This window comes from Callorhinus ursinus, unplaced genomic scaffold (assembly GCF_003265705.2).
Source record: "Callorhinus ursinus isolate GAN/ISIS: 27379988/994484 unplaced genomic scaffold, GSC_fseal_2.0 scaffold5, whole genome shotgun sequence".
Classification (NCBI taxonomy): domain Eukaryota; kingdom Metazoa; phylum Chordata; class Mammalia; order Carnivora; family Otariidae; genus Callorhinus; species Callorhinus ursinus.
In genome coordinates, this window is record NW_027397067.1 from 76,342,662 (window position 1) to 76,361,928 (window position 19,267).

A 19,267-nucleotide genomic window follows, 5' to 3' on the forward strand; every position below is an offset into this window, starting at 1 on the left:
TGTTCAGAATGGTTTGATCCCTATTCAGCTGAATTCCTGAGACCAGACGAAATCTAGGTCTCCTACTCCTCCGCCATCTTGCTCTGCCTCCCCCAAGGCGTGTACTTTTGGTGACAGTATCACAGAAGTGACGTGTGCCTGGCTTCGACTTGTCCTGTCACTTTAACATTTAAGTAAGTTGGGATGTCCCGAGCTTCTCCTATAAATGACTTCCCCTTTGCAAGTGATAAGCGTTTTATGGGGAGGTTATAGTCAAAATATGTGGATATTCCTTTCCTCAAGAAATTTTCAATGTATTCGTTTATTCATTTTTATCAGTATAGATTTGCGGCTTCCTAGGTTACTCTACGGGTTATATTCTGTTAGTCTGATTTCCATGTATTGTTTTCTTTGATTGGCCAGTGGGGGTACCTTCAAGCTGGCTTCTTTATTCTTTGGGCATGTTTCCATCACTCTTTTTAGAGAGAGAGAGCTCATGTATGTGTGCGAGTGGGGTGGGGAAGGGCAGAGGGAGAGAGAGGGAATCTTAAGCAGACTCCATGCTCAGTGTGGAGCCCATGCGGGACTTGATCTCACAACCCTGAGATCATGACCTGAGCCAGAATCAAGAGTTGGAGGCTTAATGGACTGAGCCACCCAGGCACCCTTCCATCATTCTTTCAACACTACCTTGATTTCTGGCACAGGATGTCGCAGGCTCATCTCGTACATCCCCTGCCTTAGCTGTGGAAATAGCCATTTCTCAAGAAGCCCTGGTTCCCTTTAGAAGAGAATGGTGTCTAGAAGCCAAGATGTGGGTAAGAGGTATGGCTGGTGTGAGAGGTATTAATAGTGCGGCGGCTAGCTGGGGCTCTCACTGGTCACTTATGTTTATCCCTAGATCTAGCTGTACATATCGAAAACCACTAGTTCATGGTATGCCCAATTCTGATCCAACAGCAGGGAGTTTATTCTAGCTTTTACTCTTACCGGTATTTGTAAGTCCTTCTCTGACAGAGAGAAACCTGGCTTCCATCCTCCTGTATGTAAAACCTCTCCTGCCCACTGCCACCACCTCCCCCACATAGGTCCTCCTATTCTTGCCAACCCATGTGTGAGTGCCTTCCTCACCCCTCCTGAGGCTCTGACACCTCACCCACGGCTCCCCTCCCAAGCATGTAGGTCCTCTTCTGCACACTGCTTTTAAAGATCTCTTTATGTATTTGTCTTCCCCACTGGATTCGGCAACTCTTTAAGGCTTGGAATAGGTTTACTTCTTTATATACTACCACCTGCTGCTGTTCCAGGTATACACAAAGCACTCCATAAATGCTTGTTGTGTATATCAAGGAAGGACAACTTGGATAAAGGAAGGAAGAAGCGAGAGGGCTGGTGCTGACGATGGAGCAGCTGCAGGAACAGGCAGTGGCGGAAGCTGGAAAGGAGGCCAAGTCAGACCACAGGGAGCTCATGACTCCGTGGAAAGGAGATCTTCCAGTTCTCAAGACAGCGGAGAGCCAACAGCCGCTTTCAGCCTGAGAGGGACAGGCCAGCCCTGTGCTTCTGAAGCAGCCCTCGGGCGGCCCCCTGGAGGATGCGCGGATGCAGAAGTGAGGAGCCAGGCTCTGGGCTCCGCGTGGCCAAGGGGCGGTGCCGTCACCACCTTCCAGCTTTCAGTCCTCTAGTTACTTCTGCAAATGGAAATGCAGCCTCTCTCAGATGCGCCGTTTTTGATGTTCTCATGTATAAATGCATTAAAAAGAGAGCTTCTTTTCATACTTCATCTGCTTGTCAGTCCCCGCTTCATTTTCAATTCCCTACTTCGGTGTCCTCATTTCCTCCTTGATGGATTGCTTGATTCCACCCTTGTATGCTGAAGGAAAGCCCTTCAGGCTGGGCTTTCTATTTCTCCTCTTACATCCTAGAAGCAGCCAGCGAACATGCGAGATTGCGGGGACGGAAGGGTCCGGCGTCCGGGATGTGCTTTCAGAGCCTGCACGGTGTCTGTCTGGCCTGGCGGGGGCTGCCTGCGGACCCCCGAGAAGGAAGACTGGGGGCCGGGGGCGCGCAGAAGGAAGGGTGCTGAGCCTACGGACCCCGTCTCCACCCGGAAGAACGCACGCGCTTCCTCGGATCGAGAAGCAGTCACACTTCCCCGGGCAGTTTTCCATTTCCGTCTTTACGTCTCGGTGGCTCGACCACGACTCGTGCATTTACAGCCACACTCTTCCTTTCACAGACCAGGACACGACTTCACGAGGCCGTCGAGGACTCAGGGTCACTCGTCTGTCCACTGTCTCCTCTGGCTGTCGTACACACACACACACACACACACACACACACACTCTCTCTCTCTCTCCCCCGGACTGCCCGCCTATGCCCCCCGCATCTTCGGAGCAGAGAAAGCAATGTCCCTCGGAAGTCTCGCGTGGGGTTTCCCCTTCACGCTCATTGGCTGGGATCGGGTCATGTGACTGTCCTCAGGCGGGGAGTCTGAGCATGCGCAGATCGGCCTTCCTGGCCTCTGTCCTTGGGAGAGGGAGTTGCAGGCCGCCCGGCTTCCGCCTGTCTCAGGAGCCGACTGTCCAGGAAGACAGGCTTCATGGGGCCCAGGGCTGGGGTGGGGGCGCTGGTGGAAAGTGTGGGTGATGAACATACCTCTCTTGCCTTGGCTTCCTCTCTTCTTGCCAAAACGTACGGGGCACGCCATTGCCTCCCCAGTGCTGAACATGCTCAGTACTATTTATGAAATGAGCACAATCAGGGCCGAAAATGACTGCGCTCTGGGAAAAACCCTTTTCGTGTCAGGGCCAGGAAAATTACCCTTTGCAACTGACCTTGTTCTGAGGGGAAATTTGCCATGAGGTCCAGTTCAGCTCCGCAAATCCGGGAAAGAGCTGGATCGGGGCCTTATCGAACCTTCCCTGGAACCCCAAGGAAGCAGGGCGCTGGTGGCGGGCAGGTCCGGCTGAGAACAGTGGAGGCGCTCCTCACTTGAGAGCCCCAGGAGGGGTGTCAGCCTTGAGAAGCGTGTCTATTTTATGTGATGGAGTGAGAACACGCAGCGTTGGGTTCACACGTGGCTCGCTATCTACCTGTACGGCCCCGGACAAGACCCCTGAGCATCCTGATCGTCAAGGGAAGCATGGGGTAATAACAGCCTGCCTTTCGGGGCTATTTAAGAAGGTACAGGAGAAAGCTGTAGAAGGTTCCCAGTGCGTGGTTGGCGTTCAGTAGGCAATAGTCGTAATAATAATAATAGTTATTATTCCTTGTTCTTAGAAAGCTACCTTGTATTTAACAGGTGTTCAATAAATTATTGATTGGTTTAATTTTCTTTTGATTCTCAAAAACACAGGCATGTCCTGACTACAGACAGGAAAAAAGTCTTATTCAATGAACTCCATATTCTGAAGTACCAATAGGGGCAGGGAAAAGGCATTTCTTTGCTCAACATTTTTATGATCTCATCATGTGCTATGGTTTTTATTTATTTATTTTTTAAGAGATTTTATTTATTTATTTGACAGAGAGAGAGAGAGAACAAGCAGGAGGAGCAACAGAGGGAGAGAGAGTAGCAGGTTCCCCATCCGAGCAGGGAGCCCGATGAGGGGCTCGATTCCAGGCCCTGGGATCATGATCTGAGCCGAAGGCAGACGCTTAACCGACTGAGCCACCCAGGCGCCCCATCATGTATTATGGTTTTTAGGTGGGAAAATGTGATTGTCAATTAAGAATCTGAAAAAGGGTTCCCTTTATTCACGCACATACACACAACGTAAGCACTGTATTTCACGCTGAATCGGAGCTGCTGCCGGCTAGCTGAAATTTATCGCCTCATGTCCCAGCAGAGAATTTGCAGCTGGATTAATGCCCCTTTCTCCGGTAGTAAATCAATTTCATACATATGGCCATATTTCCACCCAAGTGACAGGCAGCAATGGCTGCTATTTTGTAGTCACCATAGGAAAACCTGGGGTAAGTCCCAAGTCACTTGGAACCTTCTCTGTGAATAATGTAGAATTATGAATTTTTCCTGGAGAGAGGCATTTTAGAACACTCAGCCTGGCCATTCCAAAGATGGGATAACTGAGGTTGGGGCTTCAGGTAAGCACACTTCATCTTTCCATCCAGCAAATTCCTTACCAGGGCCTCTGAGGCCACATAGGACCATCTAGAGAGTCTTTTGGGGCCACCGTATTTGGAGTGGAAGGTCCTAGGGGTGAGAGGGTAAAGATGAGTCTGGAGGGGTGGGTGGGAGGGCCGAGCAGAAGGCCATGTCTTTCAGGGTCCTGAGAGGTGCTGGTCCAGGAGACACGCTGTGGTTGGGTGTGGGTTAGCACAGTGTCTCTCGAGTCTCGTACATGGGATGCCCCAGTCTGCAGGTCAGGGGCAGAGCCGGGGGGTTGACATTTCTAATAAGCTCCCAGGAAGGCCACTGCTGCTGGACCACAGTTCTAGAACCCTCACTCCTGGCAGTTGGTGGAGGGTGGCCTGGAGGGCGAGGGAGCCTGAGGCAGGGATACCTGAAGCAGGGAGACAGTTGGGATGGTTCAGAGCCAGGGAGATGAGGGCCAGCCTGAGGCAGAGCAGGAGGGACAGAAGGAGGGTCTCAGCTCCAAGGCATGGAAGAGGGCGAGCCAGCAGGACTTGTGATTAGCTTATTTTAAAATGGAAAGGACTAAAAAATATTTTTAAAAGATTTAAAAATGAAAAAAGCAAATTTTAAAGAACTCCATTTTATTGAAAATAACGGATTATAAATCCATGCTGCTCTCCTTACCATGGCTCCTGAACTCAGAGCTCAGGCTTCCCCAACCCTGTCCTGGGCAGAAGACTGGAGTCGGTCCTGGTTCCTGACCGGACTAAATCCCAGCTGTGCGGCTGGAGCCCTGGCCCTGAACCCAGCTCCCCTGTTTGGCACCTGGACCCCTCCCCCTTGGCCTGAATGCTGTCTTCTTGCTCTACCTTGGGTGTAGAGATTACTTAAAAATAAATTTAAGAAAATTTTTAAAAAACCCCCAAACTCTCATTTTGTTAGTGGGAACAATGACCTGCTGAGAAATTACGTTTCTTCCCAACTCTGCGGTTGGCTTTGGCCATGTGACTGAGTTCAGTTAATAAGATATGTGGAATTTGTTGGATAGGCTTTTGGAAGCGCTCCCGCCTTCCCCCATGTTTCATCCTGCTCCCTGGAATGAGGATGTAGTGGCTGGAACCCGAGCATCCACGTTGCATGTGGCAAATAAGTGATTTACGACCCACGACCAGTTGCAAAGATTTTTCTTTAGTTTTTGGCATCATGGGCTGCCCATGTGGGTCTCTTACATTCAGTCTGGCAACTTGTTACCTTTCTGGGGCTTTTTCCTTGACAACACCTCATGTCTCTCTCCAGAGGATCCTTGGCTGGTCCCAAGCCTGCTTGAGAAACTTTGGCACTTTCAATTCCCTGCTCATCCTTTGGTCTGAAAACCCCCAGCCCCAGCTCTCCCCGCCCCCCACAGATGTCTGCCTCCTGTCTCAGCCGGCAGGAAGAGCAAGCCCACTGTGTTAGGGGTTTTCACACTTTTTGGGCCAGTCATTAAGCAACTCCTGCAGATAACAAGTCTATCAGTTGCATTTCCTTATAGATGAGAAAGTGGACTCTCAGAGATTATATAACTGCCCCAGGATCCTTCTTGTGTTCACTCACTCAATAATTATTTGTTGAGCTTCTATTATGTGCCAGACACTGTTTTCATTGTTGGTGACACCCGCCGTGGTGTGCTGCTTTCTCAGTTGGAGGAGATGGTAGATAGGCTTGGCCGAGCTATGTCGGAGTCATGTTAGCGTACCCAAAGGGGGATGCTCACCATGCCACCAGATACAGGAGTCACCCAGTGAAGCAGGGAGAGCACCAGAGCAGAGCCCAGCTCTCCCTGCCACGGAGCTGCTTTGGAATCAGACTGGGTTATAGGGAAGACAGTTGAAGACACCCCCACTCCTCCAGGTTTGGCTCGATTTGAAAATAGTTTCCAAAGGGGATAAAAGGCAAAAACTGCAACCATTTATGATGAAAGAACCTAATCTAATTTTGTACCCTCCCGACAGCTATGGTTACAGCTTCATCGGTGACCACACTGTCCGACTTTAAAAGTTTTCTGTTCTCTTTTCAGAAAATGAAGGCGCCTCGGGCATTGCGAGTTTTTCGTGCGGCGCTGGGGCTGTTTCCACTGAGTGCTCTGTGCCTTAATGGCTCCGCATCGATTGGAGCTATCGACCTCTTGGTTTCAAATAACTGACACGGTTTCCAGTGGACCCAGATAATTAAGACTTCTCAAATGGCAACTAATAATTTGCATGTGCAGTGTAGGAAAGCCATGCTGGTGGGACATCAGAGGAAAAGCTCATCTTGGGGGTCGTCTGATCCTTGCTAATGGAGTCTTAGAAAAATCATTTCACCCTCCTGACCTACCTCGCAGAAGCTATTGAGTGACCTAGGGGAGCTATTTTCATTTATCGGAAAACACTTGGGACTGGCTCACAGCATTCGGGAGTATGAGCTGCTTCTCGAATTCATCCCTGCTCTTCATCCCTCTGTCACTCACGAGGGTCAGGCTGGGAGTTCCCAGAGGGTGGACTGCAAGAAGTCTTTCTGCTTCCAGACCCTCCCTCCTGCAATCTCTCCTTTACAATGTAACCAGCATGATCTCTGTTCTTCTGCTTCCACACCTCTACTGTGTCCAGAAAGAATTAAAGTCCAGATTCCCGTAGGAGATCGGTGCCAATTCTTGATACCCCCATATTCTACATCCACACCCTGGCCTAGACCTAAGTGGATGCAGCGAGCGTACTCCCTACACCTTGACTTTGGGCTCGGCTGGGTGCCTTTCTTTAACGGATTGGATGTTAGTGGCTGATCTGTGAGCGGAGGCTTGAGGTGTGCTCGCGCGGCTGGGCTCGAGTCTTGTATTGGTGGGTGATCGGCCGTGGAGAAGAGCCTGCCCTGGCCAGCTGCTGGTCCAGGGAGGATGGGAATAGTGTGTAGCCGACTGGGATCTGATCTGCAGCCCGGAGCCAAGCTCAGCCAAGCCCAGTGTAGACCAGCTACACCGTGGTCCACCCACAAAACGGTAGAGTGTGAGAGCAAATGTTTACTTGCCGCTGGGTTTGGGTGGCTTGTTATACAGCCGTGTAAGAACAGTAGGCGAGAGACAATGCCTGCATTGTATCAGAGTTCCTTAGGACTTTGTGTCTCCCCTAAGAATGAGATCGCAAGGGCAAAGACCATCCCCATCTAAAATAGGGCTGAGTCAGCTCTACGGTAGGACTCAGAAACTGTTTGTAGAGGGGAAACCCATGAGAAGCCACCAAAGACAGGAGGGCAGATTTGGGGAGTGGTGCAGCGTTTGCATCACACGTGTGACAATGACCACAGCACTGGATCAGCACTCACCGTGGGTCTGGCAGGATTCTGGTTCTTTCCATCCTTCTTTGCCCACCCTCACAGCCTCCTGGGGAAGCTGCCATTAGTGAGGGAACCGAGGCTTGGTGAGGCTAAGGGGTTGGCCCGAGGTGAGTGGCCACTAAGGGGAATGAAGGTGCCTTCCGGCCCCACCCCTGCCGTGTGTCCCCTCCTTTTACGCATGGAGGGGGCTGGCCTGCCCCATCAGCCAAGAGGAAGCCGCTAGGCCCACTGGTGCCATAGAGGACCAACTAGAACATGGTGGAGCCAGGATTTGAGCTGGTTTCTCTTTGTTTCCCAAACTGCGCTGAGATCGGGGCGGGGGTGGTGGTGGTGGTGGTGGTGGTGGTGGTAAGCCATCCAGGAGCAGGAGGAGGGAGAGAGGGAGCCGAGGAGAGGAGGGGCAGAGAGTGGGAACAGCGAGCAGCTAGCCTGTGCTGGGCCTGGGCCATGGAGGAGCAGGGGGCTGGCGGGGAGAGGCTCCATGGGCCCGGGTCGGGGGGCCGTGGAACCTCAGCTCCGTCCTGAGGCCCTGGCTCCCGGGCCCACCTGAGCGCCTGGACTTGCATCACAGCTTCCATGGTGAGCTGAGGTCCATCTTGTTTATGAGCCTGCCTCCTGGGACACACATTCTCCCTCCTGTTAACTCACGCAAGCCTCACCCCGACAGGGAGGAGCTGTTCTCATCTCACTCTAAAGAGAGGGAAACTGAGTTACAGAGGTCAGTACCTGCAAGGTCAGTTGGCAGGTGGTGGAGCCAGGATTTGGCCCTGGGCAGTCTGATCACAGAGCCTGGGCTCTTACTCACCAAGCCGTGCTTGTCAATTGAATACTGGATTCCCCTTCACCTCCCCTGTTCTCCTCTTCCCTCCCAGCTACCCCTAGGATGCCTTTTTGTGATTTACAAGAAAGTGCCCTTTCTGTGGGGCAGACCCAACCCCTCACGATGGTGCATGGCCTGGTGAGCAGAGCATGGCTGGGGCTCAGCTCTCCTCAAACTGTTGTTTACAACACAACCTGCCACACCTCCTCCGTGTTATCAACTGATGACCCTTTGGTTGCATTTCACGCATAACTGTCCGCCACGCTCCACCCAAGTGGCTCCTGTTGTTTCCCCCATCCATGTTGGGGTGGTGGGCAGGGGGGACCCAGACCTTTCTCCCTAGGCCCAGCAATCCAGGCTGCTATGCAAGGACAGCCTTATCTGGGGACGGCAGGGGTGGGGGGGGGAGGGCAGTGAGGAAAGCAGGGAGGGGCAGGGAGGGTTTTGGTCTGTTTTAAGTTTTTGAGACTCCGTATCATTTAGTTTGGGAAAAGATCACACTTTCTTTTTCAAATTTCAAATCCACTGGAAGAACATGCATTTTGGGGTCAGACGGAATTAAATTTAACTCCTAACCAGCCCCTCTGCTGCATCTTTTTGATAATAACAAAAGGGTGCCTGTTCCTCAAGACTTCTCACTGCCCTCTGCTGAAAAAGTGTCCCAAACTGCCATGATGATTAACGTAAATGGCACCCTTAGAGCTAGGCAGTGCACAACTTGTGCAACTGTGTATGGCGGCCCCAATCCTGACAAGTCATAATATTTATGAACCTTGTGATCTTTACCCATAAAATGGAGCTTTATATTCTTTAGAGAAATGGGTTAGTAAATGTTAACAGCTATTACATTATTATTATTGCTCTTATCAGATTTCAATTCTGATAAAAACGATTATGACACTGATGAAGACACTTGGTATTTATAGAGGATTTACACTTTGCTACGGGGTTTCAAATTTATTTTCCAACTGTCTGGTACAGTCACAGAGCAGCCATTCTTGCCCCCCGTTTACAGGTCAGAAAATGGACTTGTGTATTGTCCCGGGGCCTGGACAGAATAAGAGGATCAGGAAAATCAAGACGAACATTCCAACCGCCCTAATTCTCATCCCGCTTTTCACCATACCCCTCTGCTCTTCTGCAATGGTGGCGCTGGTGGTGCTGAGCGTAGAGGGCAGCGGGCTGCAGCGATGCGTGCGTGCGCCTTTGTTCAGAATGTACCTTTGTTGGTAAGTCTTATTAAGTTGCCTTCTGTCATTGTTCCAGATTTATTGCTTTAATTTGTTTTGGCTTTTTATACACAGGAGCTGCATTTCCTTTGTTCTACCTCAGTTTCAACCTGCCTGTAGGGTATAAAAATATACTTTTATATTTTACCCTCTACAGTTCCCTTCTCTGGTGACCATTGTTAAGCAAGAAAATGATTTACTTTGGACTTGAGGGTCAGCAAAATGTGAAGTCATCTGTATCTGTAGTACTCTTGTATTTATGGATAAAAGCTCAGAGATGTGAGCCTGGACCACGGAAGACCAGTGGAAGCTGCTAGAATAGCCAGGATTTTCGGGGGACTCTCTCAGCCTACCTGCTTCACTGCTGTCTCACTACAGATCAGCAGGCATGGGCGGGGGCCTCTCCCCAGTGCGGCGCCCACTCTCTTGGTGGGTCTCCCGGACCTCTGCAGACCCCGCTTGTCTCTGCATCCTGTGCATGCTGCCCTGGGCCCCACGGGAGCTGACTGTGCAGGGCGAAGTCTGAGCGTCTGTCTGTCCTTCCTCGTACACCTTCACGGAGGCTGCCCATCCATCAGCCCCGTAGTCTCCAGAGAAATGAACACAGTGCTGTGGCACAGCATACCATTCAAAACTTTTATAAAACACACAAGTACTGATTTGCTATGGCGGAGCCACTGAAGGGAGGGAAGACAAGGAAGAAGGGAAAGGGGGCAGGGGAGGGACAGAGGAGACCAAGGATCTGAGCTGTCAGAGACAAAAGTCCTGCATTCCAGTTCTTCCTTTTAATCTCCTTTTCATTCTCTGTGCAGATTTGTCCCCTTCTCCCCCCTCCCCCCTCTCTGGCTCTCACACGCGATGCCCCACAGTCTGGCTCATGGCCCCGGCAGCCATCCTCCCACCCTGTGATTCTCCTGCCACTTCTTCCCTGTTCATCCTCTCCAGACATGCCCCACCCGCCCCTTCCTCAGGCACCTGTTCCCTGACCCCCAGCTGGGTGGGGAGCCCCAGCAGCCATTCTCTCTCACTGCTTCCCATCTTTGCCTGCAGAGCACCTGCCGTGATGCCTCAAGCCCATGTCACAACTTCCCCGCTGGCCGTGCACCTCTGAGTTCGGGGGCAGCCTAGCCTGGCAGACAGCTCAGGGAATCAGTGCCCCATGGTGACAGCCACACCAGGGTCCCTCCCCTCTCCTCCAGGCTCAGCAAATAGCAGGCACATCAGGGAAGTGTAGTGGACTTCACAGTGTGGGTATCCACGCCGTGGGGGTGCCGTGTGGATGATGCTCAGTCTCCCATCTGTTAGCCGTGGCCGACTTTTCAGGAGGATGCTAGCCACTTCCCCATGTCCCAGCAGTGCCACACTGCTCACCTAGGGTGCCCTCCCAGACGCACCCTTATGTTGCCCTGCCCGTGCCCTTCCCTGCCCCTGTCCTCTTTCTGCTTCTTGGGAACACTGCCCAAGTCAAATTTTCATGCCCAAGTCCTTGTCTCTGGTTTACTTTTGGGGGAATTGAAACTATGAGGACAATATCCTCAGGCTGTGGTTTTATGGGTAGGGGCTGCCTTATTAACTGTTTGCTTCCCTCACGAGTCCATGAGCTCCTTGGGCTCTCTGTGTGTCCTATTTGGCCATCACTGGATCCTGAACACAGCTCCTGGCACATAATAGGTTCTCAATAAATACATATAAAATGAATGAATGAACGATCACTGTATCATGAGGTCATGTTGCCTCAAGGTGATGCCATCATCCCACTTCCCTCTGAGCAAAGCAGTCGCAGGTGTAAGACACCCATTCTTTGTGCCAGTGTGACCTGTCTATTCTGGGTGTCATGGATTGGATCTGACCTTAATTCAGCCACCCATGAGCTGACCAAAGGGAACCAGTGTCCCAGGAGGTGATCTGGCCAACAGGTGCACCCCCTCCTGGAGAACTTCAGGTCCTAGAGGGAGTCAGCAACATTGGTGGAGGAGGTGGGAGGAGAGACAGAGGCACAGAGAAGGGAACTTGAGAGAGAAAGACACACCTGAGCTGCTGGGCACCGGGCTGATGTCTACCCAGCCTGGGTTTCTAGCAACTGAGGCCATTTTCTGAGACCTCTCTTCCAGGGTGGCACCCTCCACAGCATTCACTCCTGTGGTCTCCGGTTACTTCCAGATCTTTTATTTGATGATGAAGTACCTCCTGGTGGACTGGGTTCTTTCTGCAAGAAGGAGCCTAGCCTGAGTTTTCTGATCTTCCGGGAGCAGGTCATGAGAAAATTTGCATCTTGGAGCAAAGTGGGCTATGTGTCCCTTGGCCACCCCTGCACCCCAGAGCCGGGGGACGTTTGTGCTTGGACACAGGACGGCAGCCCTCCCCATGAGAACACAATTCCGCCTCTGTCTTGGCGCCTGACATCTCCTGTCACCTTGGCTTGGTTTCAGACCCAATAGCCTCCAGGGAACACCCCCTCCCCCCAGCTGCAAGGGCTCATGATCTGCATTAAGTAGCCAAACTCCTATACTCTCTGCCCCTCTGGCTCAGTCTTTAGACAAAGGAGAGCCAGAGTCAGGGAGCCAGAAAGGAGAGAGAGCTGGAGTGGTTGAAGCGTGGTTTAGGGCTGGGACCAATGGTCCTAGTCGAGACAGTGGCCGACTGGCCATGACTTTGCCCGCGGTCTTCCTTCTTCTTTCTTCCCTATCCCCTCAATGGTCCTCCTCACTACTGTCTTTTTGAACCTTGTTACCATCCTTTGCTAACTTCCATCTCAAGGGACCATGGCATATTAGTCAGAGCTCTCCAGAGAAACAACCAACAGGCAACACACACACACACACACAGAGAGAGAGAGAGAGAGAGAGAGAGAGAGAGAGAGAGAGAGAGAGAATTGGCTCCCTTGATTTTGGAGGCTGAGAAATCCCATGATCTTCCACCTGCAAGCTGGGGACCCAGTTAACAGGTGGTATAATCCAGTCTCAGTCTGAAGTCCTGAGATTCAGGACGCTGATAGGATAAATCACAGTCTGAGACCTGGAGAAGATGAGATGAGATGTCCCAGCTCCAGCAGGGAGGCAGAAAAGAGGGGTGATTTCCTCCTTCCTCTGCCTTTTGTTAGATGCACGCCCTCCAGGGACTGGCCCCTATACTGCTGAGGGGGAGCAATGGCCTCTACGGATTCAAATGCTAATCTCGTCTGGAAACACCCTCACACACTTAGAAATAATGTTTAATCTGGACACCAGTGGCCCGTCAAGTTGGCCCAGAAAATTAACCAGCATGCATAGGGAGTAGCAGGTGCAAGGGCCTGAGGGAGTGAGAGTAGCTTGGTGTTGCCCAAACCTTTCCAAGGAAGGGTAGAGCCCGGCTCCCCTTCAGCCCTTGGGGATAACAGCGCGCTGTGCCAAGTCCTGCAAGGGGTGTCCAAACATGCCAGAGAAACAAGGAACCAAAATGCAGAACAAAACCAACTAGCAGCCTCCACCAGAGGGGGCGCAGCACGTCTTGCCTCACGCTAGAGAGAACAAAGTAACAAAGTGCACACAGGAGGGCTGCCCTCATCCACCTCTTGGGCTGGAACACCCCCAAGGAACCTGGAGGGCGAGCCCGGCTGGAGGCGGAAGGAATGAATGGGAGAGGTGTTCGCTCTTACTCTAAACAGGTTTGCAAACCCTTTTCTGTAAAGGGCCAGGCAGTAAATTCTTCAGGCTCTGTGGGTCGGGGCATAAGATCTCCGCGGCAACTCCTCGGCTCAGCCGCTGGAGCAGGAAAGCAGCCAGAGACAACATGTAAGTCAGTGTGTCATGCTGTGTCCCAATAAAACTTTATTTACAAGTGAGCAGATTTGGGCCACTGGTCTTAATTCGCCACCCTTAGCTCTAGGGTCACCTCCGGGCTCCCACCCCCAGGCTTCCGACGGGTGTGGGGGGGTGAGTGTTACCTGCTGCCCTGAGACCACTCACCCCAGCCGGCGGGAGGCCCGGACCCTTCCGCCGAGTGGCCTGAAACTCGCCCGCGAGCAATTGCCTGTTGCCGCCTCCTGCCCCGCGGAGCGTGGGAGCGCTGTGGGGGCGGAGCCTGGGCCTGGGCGGAGCATTGTGGCCTCCGCCCGCGCCTCTGACCAGGGCCCCCCCCCCCCCACCCAGGCAGTGGGCCTCGCTGAGCGGAGCTCCTTTGCCAACAGCAAGCGGCGAGAAGTGCCCCAGAAGCGATGCCTGGCGTGGGGAAAAGCCGGAGGTGGCTGAGCGGCACGCTGAAGGGCCGCGGGCCTCGGGGGATTACGGAGGAAGGGCGCCTCGGGCAGAGGGAAATGAGCGAAAGCACCTTCTCTTTGTGGAACATGGAAAACTAACAAACGAAAGAGCATCTTCCACTGATGTGGGTCGATGATTGCTTGCCCACCTCTCAAGGTGCTGATGAGGGGCCAAGAGGTAGAGCCTGTGTCGCTGGGACCTACGATGGGCAGACGCTGAGATTCAGTGTCTGCACATGTTTGTTAGATCCACCCTTCTTTACCCTTCGGACATTTGATTTGCTGGAGCTAATTGGCCTGGGGAAGTGGTGGTTTGGGGCTGGGGGGTTTGCCCTGAAGCCTGAGCTGGGAGCCAAGCCCCCTGCGGTGTCTCCTCCCAGCTGTGCATCACAGCTGAGTCCTTCGGGGAGCTGGCACCCTGGAACTTTCCTCACGGACACCAGAGGGGTCTGCGCAGACCTGGAGGGAGGCTTGCAGCTCGGCGGCAGGGGAGGGTAAGTGGCCGGGGTTGGCTTTCTCAACCTCAGCAGGGCCTGGCCCAGCCTGGCTGTTTGCCAGCAGCACCTGGGACCCAGAGTGGGGGCGGGGGTGGCAGGGCCGGCCCCCTGCAGGTAACAGGGAGACGGGGGAGGGGGGTGCTGTGGCCGCAGTTATGAGGTGCAGCCACCGAGCAGTGGCATTTACTCCGAAAGGATCAAACAGCCTCTGGCTGTGAGGGAACCGGGGAGTCAGCTGTGGCAGAGGTGGCATCCTCGTGGCTCTGGCCGTTGGGTGCGTGTACGGTTTCCTGCGGCTGATGTAACAAACCACCACAAACTAGGACGCTCCCAACAACAGAAATTCATTCTCTCGCAGTTCTGGAAGCCAGCAGTGCAGGATGAAGATGTCAGTGGGTTCGTTCCTTCTGGAGGCCCGGAGGGACCACCGTGAATGCTTCTCTGGCTTCCTGTGGCTGCTGGTGATGCTCAGCCTTCTTCAGCATGTTAGATCCGAGGCCTGGGTCTCTGCCTCCAACTCGCATGGCCTCCCGGTGGTGTCTCCCGGGGTCTCAGATCCCTCTCCTTTCTCCCTGAGGACAAGTCATGGGACCCAGGGCACACCCCAAACCCAGGAGGATCTCATCTCAAGATCCTTAACTTAAGTACATCTGCAAAGATTTCATTTCCCAATAAGGTGACAGCACAGTTACCTGGGGTCAGGATGAGGACATACATCTTCTGGGGACACAGTTCAACCTATCAGAGTGGGTGTGGGCACCATGAGGGTGCCCTCCAGCCGCCACATCTCCCCCTGCCCCTTTCTCCAGCTGGCACCCCAGTCCTGATCCAAATCCTTCATTACTTCTTTTGGGGTCTTCCTAGGGGGGTTTCCACCAGGAACGACATCCTGTTAGCCTGGTGGCCACAGCCCAGGTCCTGGGGGCTGGGCTGGGAAACGTTTGTATGAAGGCTGAAGGGATGAGAGGCCACCAGTGAGACCAGCCTGGGAAGCTGATGAGATCAGAACCCATTACCGTCCCACAATTTTCTTGCTCCAAAGAAAGACTTCTCTCTGTGAGTGAGTTTTCCCAGGAAAGATTGCTAAAACAATGGCCTAAAAGCCCTTCTCAAAAACCACACCTAAAAACAGAAGCCTTCCCTGTAGACATCTTGACCCCTTGGCGAAGAGAAAAATGAAAAAGGCAAAGGAAAGTAGAGTGAGTTGAGAAGGAAAGAGCTAAGAGAGAGGATTCTAGCTGCGGGTTTGTGGGGCCAGGGCTCTCTTGTGGGGGGGCAGGCTTCTCCCCTTCTATATATATATATATATATTTTGGTTTGGACTGGTTTGATTTTCTCCTCTTCTTATTTTTTTTCTTAAAATTTAATTTGAGAGAGAGAGTAAGTTGGGGGATGGGCAGAGGGAGAGAGAGAATCTCAAGCAGACTCCATGCTGAACATGAGCGCTACTTGAGACTCCATCTCAGGACCCTGAGATCATGACCTGAGCTGAAATCAAGAGTCAGATGCTTAACTGACAGAGCCACACAGGAGCCCCTCTCCTCTACTTTTTTAAAGAGAGTGAGCATGTTAATATTAGGGTCTAGATGCCAGTCTGCTAGCTTCGGGCAAGTGGCTGTACCCACTCAGGGCCTTACTCTCCTTGTCTGGGAAATGGGTACAATAAAGTCTGCTTTGAAGGATGGTCCACAAGGTAAATAAGTAAGATTGGAAAAGGGTCCTGCTCGATCATGAGAAGTGCTCAGTCGTATTTGCTATTATAACTTCACTTAAGTCCATGAACATCTGATGAAATGGGCACGACTGTCTTTTCCACAGATTTGGACACACCCTCACAGAGGCGAGGTCCCTTATTCAGACTCGTCCAGCTGGGTGGGGCGGAGCCTGGACAGACCCCCACCCCAATCCTCTTCTCCTTCCCACACCCTCCTCCCTGGCTGACCCTTCTTTCCTCCACCCTTCCTTCTCTCCTAAAGGCCAGGGTTTATGATCCAGGTGGGGGACGGAGGACGCTGAGCCAGTGCAGAGGAGGTGTTGGGGCACAATGCTGGATTTGGAGTCAGGGGCCTGGAGTCAGGCTGGACTCTGCAGGGTGCACCTGGGCAGGGCCTCCCTGTCGGGACCTCTTTTCTTTCCCTGTGTTGGGCCATGACAGGAAGCCCTGTCATGTCAGGGACCCAGCCCTCAGCACCTGTGAGGGCCGAGGCAAGGTCCCGCAGGGGCTGACAGACACCTCTGCAGCTACAGAACCCGACAGTTTGCATGCCTCATTTCAAGCCCAGATGTGGTCAATGTCCCTCGTACGTCACTAGGAACTGGCAGTAGCCCCCACCCCAGCCCACCCTGCCCCCGTCCCATCTTACAGCAGTGCCTTGCAGACACGGTGGTCCAAACCCGCTCCATGCCTCACCTGCACTCTGGGCTCTCTAGAAAGGAGCTGACAGCATCAACAGCTTTTCTGGTCTGCTTCCTTCCTCTTTTTTCCCCAATATCAGTGTGAGAGGCTGTTTTAAATTTTTTTAATTATATATTTATTTAATGTTGCTAAAGGGAGACAGTTCTCCAGAAAAGGGCCATTCGTTCATGCCACCTGACCTTTGCACGTGCTATTCCCTCTGCCTGGGTCCCCCTTGCTCCATATTTCACGGAAGTCTCACCAGGCATTCAATATGTAGCTCATCCATGGTGTCCCCATCCTCTGCAGCCCAGCCTGGCTTGGGCACTCTGCTGGCAGCTTTCATTTCCTGCCCACATGGGGCTCTGAACTCCACTTGGCTGTGTCCTTGTCGTGGACAAGCATCATCAGCAGGGCCCATGTCCTCTCCCTCTCTGGGTTCTCAGTATCCACCACCATGGCGAGTGAGGGAAGGAGGCGTCACCCACCTGTCTCTGCTCCAGTCGGCCCTGAGGACCAGCCGTGGAGGCTCCGGAGTGCAAATCAAATGTGTCTGCTTCAAATTAAGCCCATATTCTAGTCTAGTGGGGGCAGAGCTCTTTCTTAGCCAATAAATATTAATAAGAAAAATAAACCAATCTTTTAGGCTTCTTCCCCCTAGCTGCCACCCCAGGGTTATAAATTATGCACTGCCTGAGTCTGTTTTGACAGTTGTGATAAAGTGGGTTTCAGATCTGGAGAGCGTTTCTCCTGAAAGATTGCAGCATTGTGCATTTTCCATACAGCAGCCCCCACCTCCCCTGTGCCCACTTTTTTCCTGTCTAGGAGGACGATTTGACGAGAGTAGCTATTTTTCTACTCTGGGGCCTTCTCTGTCACCCCTTTGCCAAACAGATACACACACACACACACACACACACACACACACACGTATTTTTTTTTTTTTTACTTCGGGCTCTTATCACAAAAACCTGGAAAGATTTTAACTGGCAAAAAGGATAGCCTCCCTGCAGTGGGTGTGACGGGCCGCCCCAACAAAATCCAGTCCATCACCGAGGGCCGGGATGAAGGTCCCACTTCCTTCTGCCCCTCTGAGCATTTTCTGTCCCCTCCCTGCCCTCCTGCACACTCACAGTTAGGTCTAAGAGATGCCTTTGAATCTTCCCTTCTCTTCACCGCTCTTCATCTGCTTGGTGCAGGGCCATGCTTCTGTCCCCAGCAGCGGTGGGGAGCACAGCTGTCCATCCTGCTGTGCGTGCCCAGTCATGCTCATCCAGGCTCACCTGCGCTTTCTTCCTCCATCACAGATGTGTTACTCGCATGGAGTACAAGGCACGGGCTCCGAGTGTTCCCTCAGTGAAGTTTCACATGTGTCTACACCTATGTAATCTCAAGATCAAGGCAGAGATGTCCAGCACCCAGCAGCTCCCTGGTACCCGCTCAGTGGGTGAGCAAAGTCACGCTTATCCCAACTTCTGTCAAGATCACCTCCACCTGCTCTCAAATGCTTTATATACAGCATGCATTCTTTTTGTCTAGGTATGTTTTTCTTCTCACCATTATGTCCGTGAGATAAATCAAGTTTGATGTATTGAGCAGTAGATCCTTTTTTCATTACTAAGAACTATTCCACTATCTTAGTTCTTTCCAGCTGCTGTAACAAAATACCACAGGGCAGGTGGCTTAGGAACAACAGAAATATTTCTCCCAGTTTCGAAGGCTAGAAGTCTGAGGTCAAGGTGCCGGCAGCTTCAGTGCTGGGGGAAGGACCACATCCTGGCTCATAGATAGCTGTCTTTGTGCTGTGTGCTCACGATATAGAAGCAACAAGAGAACTCTCTGGGTTCTCTTTTTATAAGGGCACGATTCCCATTCATGAGAGCTCTACCCTCATGACTTAATCACCGCTAAAGATCCCACCTCCAGATACCATTTCATTGGGGATTAGATTTCAAGAGATGAATTTCAGAGGGATGTAAACATTCAGTCTGTAGCATAGATAGATAGATAGATAGATAGATAGATAGATAGATAGATAGACATTATAGATCTAATAGATGAAGATCTATTCCCACTATATATACTGGTTTTTATGCATAAAATTATGAATATTCTTGCACATGTCTTCCGGTGGAAACAGCATTTCATTTTCTTTTAGGGACAAAGCTAGGAGTAGACTTTCCAGATCGTAGAATATCTATGTTTCTAAAGTAATTGAAACCATTGATACTCCCACCAGCAATGGAGGAGAACTCTAGTTATGCCATATCTTCACCAACACTTGCTAGTGCTAGACTTGTGTGTGTGTGTGTGTGTGTGTGCACATGCGCATTTGGTCCATTTATTACGTCGTGTCCTCAGTCTTCGATTTGAAGGAATTATTTGTATATTCTGGGTAGGGATCCTTTTCCACATATAAGTGCTGCATGTATCAATTCCCAGTCTCTGGCTTGTTTTATCACTCTCTTAATGGTGTCTTTTGATGAACAGAAGTTCTTCATTTTAATGAAGTCCCATTTATCAATCTTTTCTTTTATGGCTAGTGCTTTTTTGTGGCATGTTTAAGAAATCTTTGTCTACCCAGAGGTCATGAAGATATTCTCCTATGTTTTCTTCTAGAAGCTTCATTGCTTTACCTTTCACATTTAGGTTTATGGACCATGTCA

At 51.7% G+C, this 19,267-nt stretch overlaps 1 long non-coding RNA gene across 2 annotated transcripts in view; it reads left to right on the plus strand.

The window, feature by feature from the left end:
• LOC141372858 (uncharacterized) overlaps positions 1-19,267 on the plus strand; it is a 68,428-nt gene that overhangs the window by 26,279 nt on the left and 22,882 nt on the right. The window contains exons 2-3 of one of the 2 annotated variants that reach the window (XR_012378373.1): positions 9,262-9,475; positions 17,909-18,113. This is a non-coding gene — a long non-coding RNA (uncharacterized lncRNA). Of the gene's footprint in view, positions 1-9,261; positions 9,476-17,908; positions 18,114-19,267 lie in introns of those variants that run through there. The other variant, XR_012378372.1, reaches the window with a different exon arrangement.